This window comes from Rhea pennata, chromosome 6 (assembly GCF_028389875.1).
Source record: "Rhea pennata isolate bPtePen1 chromosome 6, bPtePen1.pri, whole genome shotgun sequence".
Lineage (NCBI taxonomy): Eukaryota > Metazoa > Chordata > Aves > Rheiformes > Rheidae > Rhea > Rhea pennata.
This window is the reverse complement of record NC_084668.1, coordinates 29,065,744-29,078,396: the sequence shown is the minus strand read 5'-3', so window position 1 is coordinate 29,078,396 and position 12,653 is coordinate 29,065,744. Positions and strand designations below refer to the sequence as shown.

At 36.0% G+C, this 12,653-nt stretch overlaps 1 protein-coding gene across 10 annotated transcripts in view; it reads left to right on the top strand.

The window, feature by feature from the left end:
- Nucleotides 1-12,653, top strand: part of TFPI (tissue factor pathway inhibitor) — a 224,860-nt gene that overhangs the window by 129,366 nt on the left and 82,841 nt on the right. For 8 of the 10 annotated variants that reach the window (XM_062579182.1, XM_062579192.1, XM_062579183.1 and 5 more), the window contains exons 3-5: nt 3,503-3,735; nt 4,027-4,119; nt 4,797-4,857. The exons of 1 other annotated variant lie outside the window; for it this stretch is intronic. The gene's annotated coding sequence lies outside the window, so the exon portion shown is untranslated. The remainder of the gene's footprint in view (nt 1-3,502; nt 3,736-4,026; nt 4,120-4,796; nt 4,858-12,653) is intronic. One more of the 10 variants, XM_062579181.1, reaches the window with a different exon arrangement.

The window sequence follows — 12,653 nt, the reverse complement described above, 5'->3', positions numbered from 1 at the left end:
TTTTGTACATAAATGGGGCGTAAAATGTCTATTGAGGATAAGATGTTTAAGACTGTTTTGGGAATATATATATATATATATATATATATAAATTACAAGCATTATAAAATGAACAGAAATGTGTGTGTGTGTATGTATATATATATATATATATATATATACACACACATGTATCAGTATATAGTGATGATAATTTTATATGGTGGGGTACGGGAGACTGTGTGTGTTACAAATATGGGGTGGATCTGCCTATATATTTTCTCTGAAGTATTCCCAAGACACAGAGGTCTGTGTATATTCTAAAACTGAATTCTATTACAAGTATTATTGGAAAGAATGAAATTCTCTGAATTAGAGAAAACTCAAAGTGAGACTATAGGGAAATAGAAAGTTTTGAGAGGAAATGTCCCACTAGCTTGTTGTGACTTTTCAAAGCATGTCTCTCCAGGTTTGTTTGCGTTTTAGCAGCTTTTTAATTGCTTCCTGGATCACAGCAAACCTTTGAATCCTTTTTGAGTCCCTAGGTAAAATATCTCTGCTTCTTGCTTTTCTCAAAATTTCTGGCATGAGCCCGTGCTGCGGGACCTCCACCCTGGCTGCGTCACTTCCTCCCTGCACGATCTTTCTGTGTCTTGCTCTCGGAGAAAGATCCGACTGACCGGACTGCACTAACTAAGCCAAGGCAATCAGGTTGCACAGCCACAGCCTCTATTTAATCATAAAAACGTAACATAAAACACAAGGAGAAAAACACTGATGCTTTCCAACCAACCAGAGACTGTCTGTATACAGTCTGTTGTAAAGATGGGCTGAAGAGGTGCAGAGTATTTAAGAGTTTTGAAGAAGCAGGCAGTAGGGCTGCCGGTGTTGCAGGCGTCAGCAAGTTGACATGTAGTCAAGTTGTTGACGCTTCTTTCTTAAATAATGACTAAAAGCCTATAATAATTCTGATCTCTCAAATCTAAAATTCGCAACAATTTAAAAATGTATGCTGTATAACTTCTCATTTTTCTTCGTGTAGGTCTTTTTTTCTCTTGAAAGTTGATAATAGAATAATAGCAAGTTTAACTCTTTTTCTAATTAGTTTCATCTTCAGGTGTTTGTGTACCAATACAGAAATACAAAGTATCAGAAATAAATGCTGTAATACCTACGTATTCTTTTGTATGTTTACATTTTATTTCCCTTGCTATTTAACCACTTAATAGAGGTTCTCTCTGCTTGTCTCTTAAGGTATAAAGCTTTGTTATTATAGCAAAAATCTGAATAGAGGACAAAATCCTAAAATTGTCCCTTAGAGGGAAGTATTTCTGAAAGGCATATTCTCAAAATTGGGCTTATATATTAGTAAAGGGACGGGGATGGCAGAGGAGAGGAGGAAGAAGACAATTTTTGCTTTGATTTAAGACCAGTAGAACTGACAATTCGTAGAGGTCATCGTATACCATCGTGGACCTGTAAAGGGATTCAGAGAATCCTCCTGCATGTACTCCTGTGGGTATTTTTTGTTTGTTTGTTTTTGTTGCTCACTTGCTATGGCTTCTTTAGATAACCTCCTTGGATATTTATTTTAAAAATATACAGACAACGTTCTGTTAGTTTAATGTGGACAGAATTGCGATAAAAAACCACAAAGCATAAGATTAAAAGTAAAGCAATGGAAACCACCCCCCCCCCTTCTTTTCCACTTCTATGCTCTTCAGTATATTTTACTTGGACAAAACTGGAATAAATACTAAAGAAAGGCTATGAAATGGTATCTGTGAGATAGATAGGATTCTCCTATGAGATAGGAGAATAGCAAAATCTGAATTCTGTTCACAAAAACTTTTGTTAGTCCCAGAACATCTCACTGTGAAATAGCTTGTGCATTCTAGCTGCTTTTGTCTTGGGAATCCAAGCGGTATCTAAACGATCCAGAAACAAACCCATTAAAAAAACCACCAATTCAAGCTAAAAGATTAAGTTCTATGCAGAAGGTAAGGCTGGTTCAATTTTTAAAAAAGCTTTCTGTTGCAGTGCAATAGCTCCCAAGATGTTTGCAGGGAGCAGAATACAGCATTTCAGCCAGCAGAACAGCTGTGTACATTTTCAGGCGCTTGGTATTTCAAGTAGTTACTGGCCCCTCATGGGGAGTGAAAAGGCACTAATTCAGCATGAAATGACAAAGATATAGCTATGAAAATGCTGCTGTTTGGTAGGAAAACTCACAGACTAACCTGGCAAAGCTTTCGGGAATGCTAATGGCTGATAACGCTCCTGATCCAGTCACTGGGGCTATTCCATTATTGACCGTGATAAAAATTAATTTCCCTCATTTTACCATATTTACCCTTATTTTTCATGCCATTGACTTGTTACCTCAGCATCTCTGCTGTCTTTCAAGCATCAGAAGATGCCATTTGTGTTCTCTGAGAGAGAGCTTAGCTACGGGAAGTTCAGCTTCCATCCACGTCGCACCATAACACGGGGAAAAGCAATCAGCTTTACCAAGGTGATTTCTCTGACTGTTATTTAGATGAAAGGTCTTGCCGAAGTATTTGAACTACAGTTGTGCTGAACTACAGTTTGATAATATTGGTCAGAAGAAAGTGTAATCAAGTAAGACTTCTAAAGTTGTATGTCAGTATGCTTGGTAAGAATAAAAAAGGCTTCAACCCTGGTCATTTTGTATTTCAGGAAAGCTCATCGTTGCTGTGTTTTAAGCCTTATTAAATGGCACTAAATATCTTGTACAAGCTGCAAAGAGATTTAATTTTGCCACTTTCTTGATAAACAGATACATTTGAGAATATTTGAAAAAGTTAACATCATTTATCTTTAGTCCTCAAGGCATGAAATTGTGTGTGGGGGGGGTTATGTTAAGCCATTAAATATGCTCCATCTCTGATTTCTGTGTTTTGGGGATTATGAAATCTTTCAACTGTTTATGTCAATGTTTAAATAAACTGATGTGGCAACACTTTCAAGGCTTGTTGAGGCTACAAGACATATGACAGTCCTCTGTATAAACAGAATGTACAATTCAGCATTTCAAATTATTTTTAGATCAAAATAATGATGTATAACTTACATATTTTTCTATGAAAATCCTCTTTTGCTAAGGATAGCTATGTGTATTGAACACTCTGTTATGATTTTTTCCCCCTTTTTGTTCCTAAAAAGAGAATTGTCATTGACATTTCTTCAGTTTGGAACACCCCTTTTAGAAAAGGATTCCAATTAATTTACAACTACTGTAAAATTAAAGTGATTCATTTTCATTTAACTGGCTTAAAACCCTCAAAATAAGCAAGAATATTTTGCAAGCATCTGAAAGGTAAAGCCTGAAAACAGATTCTTAAAAGTCCAGTAATCCAGATCACCCAAAGTGGAGAATGCTTTTGTGTGAGTTGGGATTTCTGTCTCTTATTCAGCAGAACACTTACCGGTGGATTAGTGCTACAGATTTATCAGATGCTTAATATATTTAAACATGTTTGGTTTTTTTGTTTTGTTTCAGGAGCTTGAGAGGAAAGGTTTTTGAAAAATATATTCTGGTGGAGAACATGGTGAAGGTCCTCTGATAACCTGAGCTAATTCAAACTAGCATAACAGCTGAAATCAGTCATGTGATCAGATGGAAGCTGAATCCTCTCATAGCTTTTCCTACCTCAAAGGAAAGCCTGATGAATGACTCTGTAAAATCAATGGAAGAATTTGCAAATATCACGACGAGTCTCCTGAAACACACAGGTAAATGAACCTAAAGAGTTTTGCAAGGCTGAATGAGGCGTGTCAGTCCAGCACAGATTTGAAACAATTGATTTGTGGATGCTCTCAGGCTAGCAAACTTGAATTATTTAATACTGAAATAAATTTGCCATTGTCTTCTGTTATGAAACATATAACCACTTCTAGTCTATCAACCAGCCTCTCATTCAAGGTTTCACATTTTCCAAAAGTGAATTTTTGTGTTTAATTTAATAAACGACAACAATGCTTCTGGAGGAATAAGGAAGTTTCCTTTTGTTTTGTCTGGTGCAGTGTGCTGTCCTTATCCTGATGCTGGGAAAAAGAGGAGCTGTTTAATCTGAAGATACTGTATTAGTTGGCACAGTGGAAAAAAGAAATATATAGGTACCTCTTCCTTATCATCCGTTGACAAATTCTTGTCAATGCAAGTTGTCACTTGTCTTTCAGAAGCACAATTTAACATGTGGCACAAGAGTTGTATAATTCTTTCTTTTGGAAGAAAATATAAAATCCTAAAGCAAAACTACATAGTTCTTTAAATTATTATTATTTGAATAACTCTTTAGGAAAAATATTTTCTACTATCTTAAAGGAAAGACAAGCAACAAAGGAAGAAAACTGATTGTAATGTTGATTGCTATTGGGGGTTTGGGGCTTTTTGGATCCCTGTGCCATTCAGAGCATAAGTATCAAGAAATGAAATAGCTTGCTGGGGATTCTCAGAGCAAATTTAATACAAATAATATTTTGCAAGTGAAAGTGAAAAGAAGTGGATATCTTGTTTGTGATAAAACTGCAAAATATTATTTAATAAAAACAGCACTTTGACTTGAAAGAATTTTCATCACTGAAACTGTTCAATTTAGTCGTTGTTAACTGAGTACTGGCTGTTTTATACATCTGTATTCATTTGAAAATATCTGTGGGTCCTAAAAATTTCACAAAACTTCATGGTGAATGAGGATAATTTTTGTGATAGACAACGTTACTGTTTCTATTATTTTTGTTTGGCTATGATTTCTAAGACTGCATTTTACATCTTTCTCATTTTCCTGTTTCAGAATATTAAGTCAAGGAACTTCAAGTGAATGATTGGCAACTGTTACAAGTGGCACACAGCAAGTATGTGTAGTGGGAGCACAGAATTGATAACAAATCTTGCTTACAGGCGAGGAAAGCAGGGGAGGGAACCCTTGGGGGGAAATGTTCCATCCTAAATGGAAGAATTACCATCTTGGAAAGAATATTAGAAATAAACAGCCAGCCTGCAGAGAATAGAGAAAGATATATGTCCAAGAACACCGTATCTTAAAGGTGAGGGACTGTCAGATTAAGTAATAACTTTCAAAAGACAAACACAGTTATAATTTAGGAGGGAAATTAAAACAGATAAAAATAGTCTTTTGGTCATAAGATAAAAAAGAGTCTCTATGCTTTGATGATAGTGATGAGATTAGAGATGATCAAGATATGTCCCCTAAAGTAAAGGAATACATAACTCAGTTTTCAGTAAGGGTGATAACATAGAGCATGAGGATGGAGGCAGGATAACTAGTGGAAACAGAAATAGCCATATCTAAAGAAAAAAGGAAATTAATTCAGTCATAGTAAGGATGAGAGGGAGATAGACAATTTCCATTCCACTGAAATTGCAATGAAGCTGCTCTTCAGGAAGATTTCTAATAAATCTATCAAACTGGACATGATGTTGTATGATTGGAGGATAACAAATGTATGTATTTTAAGAACAGTTGAAACTGAGGTAGGAAACTTCTGACCTGCTGGTTTGATTTTAAAAACATCCAAGTTATATAACAAATTATATAGGAAACAAAAACTTAAAGATATGGAGGTAAGTGGGGGGAAATCAGCAGAGGATTACTAAAGGCTGATTGTGCAAGACTAAATTGATTGCAGCTTAGAGAGAGAAAAAAAAGTGAGATGCATGCCAAGAAAGCTGACCTGCATTTTCCAGATAAGATTTTATCTCTTACATCCACTGTCAGCATACAGTATAAAATATTTAATGACCTATGCAACACATTCTTTCATGCATACGTTCTACTCAAGACAATTACTTCTATGTTTTTGGTGTTTGTAAAGTATGCTAGGCTGAGAAATTGGGAAATAATAAGGCTACATTTATGATATTAATAAGGGTACGTTTACAACGTGTTCTTTTGGCGTTTAACTTAATTAGAGTTAGAATTAGAATTAGAGTTAATTCTAACTCTAATTCTAAACATAACTTACCTTTAAATTTACCACAGTAATTCTTTAAGTACTAAAAGAGTTTTAAAATTTCTCAGGCCTGACTCATATCTTTTTCCTTATTATCCACAGAGGAAATTGCAATTCTGACAGATATTGAGTGGATTGTGTGTAAATATTAATTGCTATTTGTGTGTGTGTGTGTATTTAAAATATGTTTTTGAATCTCTCTGCCAGGTCGGAGTATAAGTATCAAGAGGAGAAATAGTTTGCTGGGGATTTTTAGAGTAACTGTATTATGAAACACGCACAAGATGGTTTACTTTTTTTTGTCAGGACATTTTGCTTCCAAAGGGAACAATTAACACATTTGTAATACAGAGTGAACAGAAAGCCAGTCGCAGTCCTTTAAAACTGAACTTAGAGCTGAATTTACTATATGAGAAGTTACTTTAACAAAGATTTTCCCAGTTACATTTCCTATCATTTTGTGATTAAATTTCACATTTTCTCTGTGTAAGGAGCCTTTATTTTTTCTTCAGACTGGAAAGAGGAAACCTAGCAATGCCCTTCCTCTGAATGTTACTGTGTTTCTACACTCATAGCTTACAAACGCTGATTCTTCCTCAGTGACGTATTAGAGCTTTGTTTTCTTTTGTGCTTTTTCGTAGAAATTAAGATTTTTCTGCTTAGAACAAAAAAAATGTTTAATTGTGCTACCTGTGGAATTATGTGCTTGTAGATCTTGATGCTGTTCAAGTACATATATGGTACTGGATCTAACCCATGGAGAGTGCTGTGTCTCCCACCACATTAATACTTATCTCAGATTCTGCTGTATGTCTCATTCCAGAGCTGTTTGGTTAAGCAAAATATTTGCTTGTAGCTGTTGCTTGTTTAACTAATAGGTTTAAACATGTGCAACTGCATTGAAATTTTTTAGTTGACCTTAAAGTGCATCTGTCTCTAAAATCTGGTTTTCTGAAGATGTCATATTTTAACTCTAATATGCATAATGGTAATGTAGTTATTTCAAAGATGAGCTAAATCCTGAAACCATGGAACCTGTGTGGGTGTATCTCTCTGTTGCACAGTGTAAAACTCAGATTACTGTGATGAGGACACCACCTGATCGTACTCGATTAATGATATGGTTGTATTGCTTCATTACTGGCAATTTACTGGAAGATCAGCCCTTAAATGCTCATAACTCAGTCATGACAGGATTAAATATTTAATTCTTGGTGAAGAGTCTATGCTCACTGAAAAGGAATATTTATGTAGTAGACTCCTTGCAAAATAACACTGGCAGACACTTGCAGTATATCTGCAGCATTTGTAGTCATTTAAGCTTTCTACACAATTTTTATTACCTGTTGTTCTTGAAATGAAAACTTGTTGTGAAGGAATTCACGTCCTCCTACGGCCTCTTTTCCTTTGCTCTCCCCGCTCCACAGCTGCACAACTCCTCAAATCCAAACTCTCCCTGTTTTGATGTTTCCTTGACAAGACCGCTGGAAGTGGGAAGGGAGCTCTGACTAGAGCAATTTTGTTGTATGGCTCTTTGTTATTTCAAGTGGTGGTGGTCTCACATATAGGATGTGTCCTGATGGGAGATGTGTGGATTGATCTAGTAATATTTGCTCTGGGGTTATGGACAGTTTATTCATATAATAATAATATCATGAAATAAACATTTCAGTTTCAGTTGTCTACCCGTAGGTGAGTGAGGCCATTTGAGATTCCCTAGAGCATCCTGCTGGCTTGCCTCTGCGGAGTGCTCCTGCTCCTGTCCACTACACTGGCACAGATGTCTCTCATTCCCCACAGCTTCCCAGCTGGATCTGGATGGATATGTTTAGGCAAGCAAAGTCCTCCCTAAAAACCTTCCTCACTTTCAGCAGGGAAGCACAAAGGATCCCCTTGATTACTGCACCTAACCCCCAACAGTTTAAAGCTAAGAAGCATCCGCAGGTCGTTTGCTCCATCAGTTGACCCAAATCCTGTGCCACAGTATGTTTTCTCACTCCCTGCAGCAGCCGAAGACCCACAGTAAGTAACCGATGGCTGCAGCAGGGGTGGTCAGCAAGAGCGATTGCCAGCGTGATGCCAGCAAGGGAGTTAGAGAGGGGAGGAGGAAGAGGGAGAGAAAGAGAGAGAGCACTTTGGAGTGGATATTTATAACATAATTGGAACAGTGGGTTCCTGAGGTGGTTAGAGCCTAGTTCTAATGAAGTTTGAATGTTTGGGAGATTCAGTGTGAAATGGCTGCAGAAAATTTTGATTGCATTGGTAGCTGTTTTGTGGTTTATTGTTGGTTTTTAATCTGGTGAGGCTTAACTCTAAAAATCCATTAATTAAAAGAACTCTGGCAACGCTACTGCTGTAGCATCACTTTCTAGATTAAAAAAATGGTAGATAAATATTCCAACATCCACTTGTGTTCCTTTTAAGTAGGTTTCATACGTTACGTTTTCATCAATGACTCTGCAGTTACTGAAATTTGAAAAGTCAGGTTCATGATTCTGTTTCTTAAGAATGTTAAGTTTTGGGAAAAAACAAACAAACAAAAAAGAACAAAATACTTTAAAGTCCCAGTATACCAGCCTCCTGATGGAAATGAGATGATAGATTTTATTTGTGTAGATAAGCAGTGTTTCCAGACTGTAACTGCAGAACGGGTGTGCAAAGGAGGAAGAGACCATCCGCAGTGCAGAGGACTGAACAATTAAAAAAACCCCAAAACTTGGGTGTCATTCTGAAAGAAACCCATATATATCCTGAACTGATTTTTCTTCAACAGATAGAAACACAGTAAGAAACAGGAGTTTATCTTCTGTTTTGTAACATTTGTGTGCAGAGGCAAAATTAACAAGTAACGTAAGCTTTTCACAATATCTGCACAAAAACGGTCCTGTTGAGCCATGTTGTTTACATATATTAATATTCTCTGTGCCTAAGTAGCAGGAGGCTATAATGGAGACTTCAAAATGATACATAGCAAAATATAAACCTGCTTTGCTTAAACCTGCTTATAGACAGTTAAGTTGTAGATGGCCTCCTTGAAGAATTCTAAATGTGTCATAAACAAGAATGAGAAAAATTGTTTTGTATTTTTTTTATCTCTGCCCTCATCATCATCAAAGCATCAGTATTCTGCTGGCATCAGTCATTGTGACTCTACTGATTTCAGTGAATCCAAGTGTATTTCCATCAGCCGTATATGAAAAGCAACATCGGATTGCTCCTGAGATTTCCACATATTTCCCATAGGCCTCATGCCAAAATTCCTTTGGCAAGTGTAGCAAAATAGACCGAATACTTGTTGGCTTTCTACATACCAAAATAATCAGGAAAAATTAAGTCTATGGATGTTAATACATGTAGTAGTGATATTCTTTTTGACTAATGTGTTATGAGGATTGAACAAATAATGAAACTTCAGTTGCCTGTTTGACTTTTATGAAGATATGTCTCAGCTGAAGAGACTCTGCTGCCTCACTTGCCATGAGCTCTTAGCTCTTGCAGAGAGATTATAGCCCTTACCTCTGTGATGTGTGTAGGTTTGCATTATACGCTGAAGAGAGAAAAATTTACCTTCATACTCTAGCCGCATTTCTCCAAAATATTCTTAAAATGCGTGTTATGCTTGATGTATTTATTATGGTTGAAAATATATATAAAAGTATGCTGAGGGGAGGAAGCAGGATTTAACTCCCAGTGTACATCCAGATCTATCTATGCTTTAGAGATCAAGGTAGACTTTGTGCTAGGCTGAATTTTTGTTGTGGGGGTTTAGAATTAAATCTTTTCAGTTTTCTAACACCATTTAGCTTTCTGAGCTGTACTCAACTTGTATTGTAAACTCACTACCATAAGGAGCCTCAGTAAATAGGGAATTGAAGTAGAACGTGAACTTGGTTTATTATGAAGTCTTACTGGAAGCCAACTGACTTAAGGCTTTACATTTTCTTATATTAGCTTTTTCTTCTAGGGAATGGTGTGAATGTGTTGTGGGCCAATAGCACAGTCTTTGCTGTCCATGCATGTTCCAAGCAAGTTGGATAAAACATGGTTTTATGTGGATTTATGAATCAGTTTCCAAACTTCCTCAATTTAAAATGCGTAAGCCAAATTACAAGTTGATCAATATACTATTTTTTTGGTAGCTGGAACTTGAAAAAGGAAATTGTTAGCTGTGTAATAAACCAAGTAAGCTTTCCTTTAGTCACATTCTACCTCTAATCCATCTCTCCAAAATTGTTTGGGTTAGATTACAATTTTTTTTTTCAGCTACTGATTCCTGTGACTTGAAGTGTGAATTTACTTACTTTCTCTCATGTGGAATAGTGGGGATCACTAGCATGATTAAATTAACACCTGTAGCAGCATACCACCAATTTTCTTCTATGTGAGCGAGATACTTAGTGATCTCATCTGTCAGTAAAATAATAGTGTTTTCTTGCTGTAAATTAGCCAAAGAGAAAGGAATTTATAGGATGCTGAATTAGTGGTACTTTCCTAAGTATAGCTTTCTTTCATGGCTCATCAAACCATACTGTGTGTTATCACACATCATCATACCTAAGCATTCAGGGGAAAAAAAAACTTTTTGAGAAAGTACAATTTACCTTGTAAATCTTAATGCTAACACATTAAGGATACCAGGTATATTCATTTTCTAGAATGAATGTCAATATACATTTTTTGTTGCAGAATTATCAGTAAGTAACTTTTTAATGTCCCTTTAACAGAATGGTAAGAGAAGAGGAAGCTGATGCTTGCTTCTTATCTTAGATCAAACTAACAGCAGTTGTGCAGTACCAGAGAATTACCACTAATGAGATAAATGATCTGATTCACTGGTGTTGTGCTCATACCAATTACAGTGAAAGCTTCAGATGTTGAGAATCACTAAAAAGCGGTCTATAGGCAGCCTAAATCTGCAAACATTAAACCTTACTTGGCACCTTTCTGTTTCAAAGGTAGTCTTTGCGCTGTGCGTGACAAATTCTATTTAGAAGCACAAAGTGGGAATTGTTATATGAAAGCTATACGGATCTTTTATGTAATGCAGTTAACTTTAAACAAATTTTGTTTTGGCTTTTGCTTAATGAATACTATGATGGTATAGAATTTTTAAAACTTTGTGGTGAGTTAGAATGCATCTTGAACAAAAAACTACTTTGACTTAGTTTGCTAATAAATTAGTTTTGCTGTTTTCTTGTCATAACTCTTATCAACCAGAAAAGCTTTTAATCTACTTCAAGCTGTTAGAAAAGTTTATCATCCAGGGTTGATTGTCAGCCCTGAGATTTAGATCAATTTTGAAAGGGATTGATGTTCTGTAATAACTCTTCAGTTTAGTTAGTCCAACCTGGTATTTTCCAATTCTCCAATGTAATTTTCTGATAAACAGCACAAACTGAATGGATATATGTGTTAATAAGATAGTACAGAAAATAGTCATCAGATACACTTTTTAGTTTTCTTGTTTTTGAGAGAAGTTGCCAAATGGCTGGTTTTCAGAGAGTTGCAGTTTTTTTCCAGTTTGTTTAGGAATGTATCCTCCTGTTCAGTATAGGAAGATATCCCCCATGATATTTCTTAGTTTGTAGCACTTGACATGAAAGCATAGTCCAAGAATTGCCTGAGAGTCAAGCTCTGTTGAACAAACTTGACCTGTTGTTTTCACATTAGACTTGCATCTGACTCAACCTCCTCTTCCTTGCCGAATTTATCTGATTGCTGTATCAGAATGTCCATAATGTAGCTAGACTAATTAAAAAGCCTGGATTATTAGTTCTGTTTTCTGTGTAGCACTACTGGGCTATAATAATCAGAATCTTGCTCCTTGTACTGCACAGTTCCCCACAAAGATCAACATCCATATTTTCTCTGGAGAGACTGAATATCTAAACAAAACTCATGGACTGTATAGAGACTCTTTAAGAGAATATGCCTTCTGTGGTCCATAGTTGACTGTAAGTATCCATTCCATCTCTCTTATTCAGGAGAATTTATTAGCTTGTTTCTTGAGCAGAGGTATTGGTTTGCAGTGTGAGTATACATGCAGTAAATCTGGCACCCAGTAACATGTGCCAGTGTCAGATCCCTGCTGATTTTTAACAGCTATTTGAGAGTTGGAGGATAAAGTAAGTACTATGTATTAAATTCTGTCGTAAGCCCATTTCTGATTCAGTGTGATGAGAAGAACATTAAATTCTCTGCTCATTTTTAACTTTGTGAGCTACTTGAGAAACTTCAGATGCTGCTCAGAAAATTGGGAACAGATAGGGATCTAATACAACAGAGGAATATGCCAGAAAGTTCATTAGAAAAGAAGGTTGGGACAGGGATTTATTAGGTCCTTGCTTGAAGGATTTTTCTTAGTGCTCAAAGTTGCAGCAAAAGGCTTATATTTGAGTTCATCTAAGGTCAAAAGGGGGAAATCTCATGCCCTTGATTTGTTAACATTCTTATTTTCTAACTAGAAGTTTGATGAATAACTGTCTAGTATTTTCACTGTGTCTACTTCATGCTTTCAATCTTCTCTCTGTTAAATCGTAACCTTTCCACATAACTTTTTTTTTTAACTGCAAAACTGCTCAGAATATAAACGTGATTTTCCAGACTGAAAGGATATATTTTAAACCAGTGAATATATTTACTCATGAATGAGTTCAGACTGACTTTACATCTGGTAG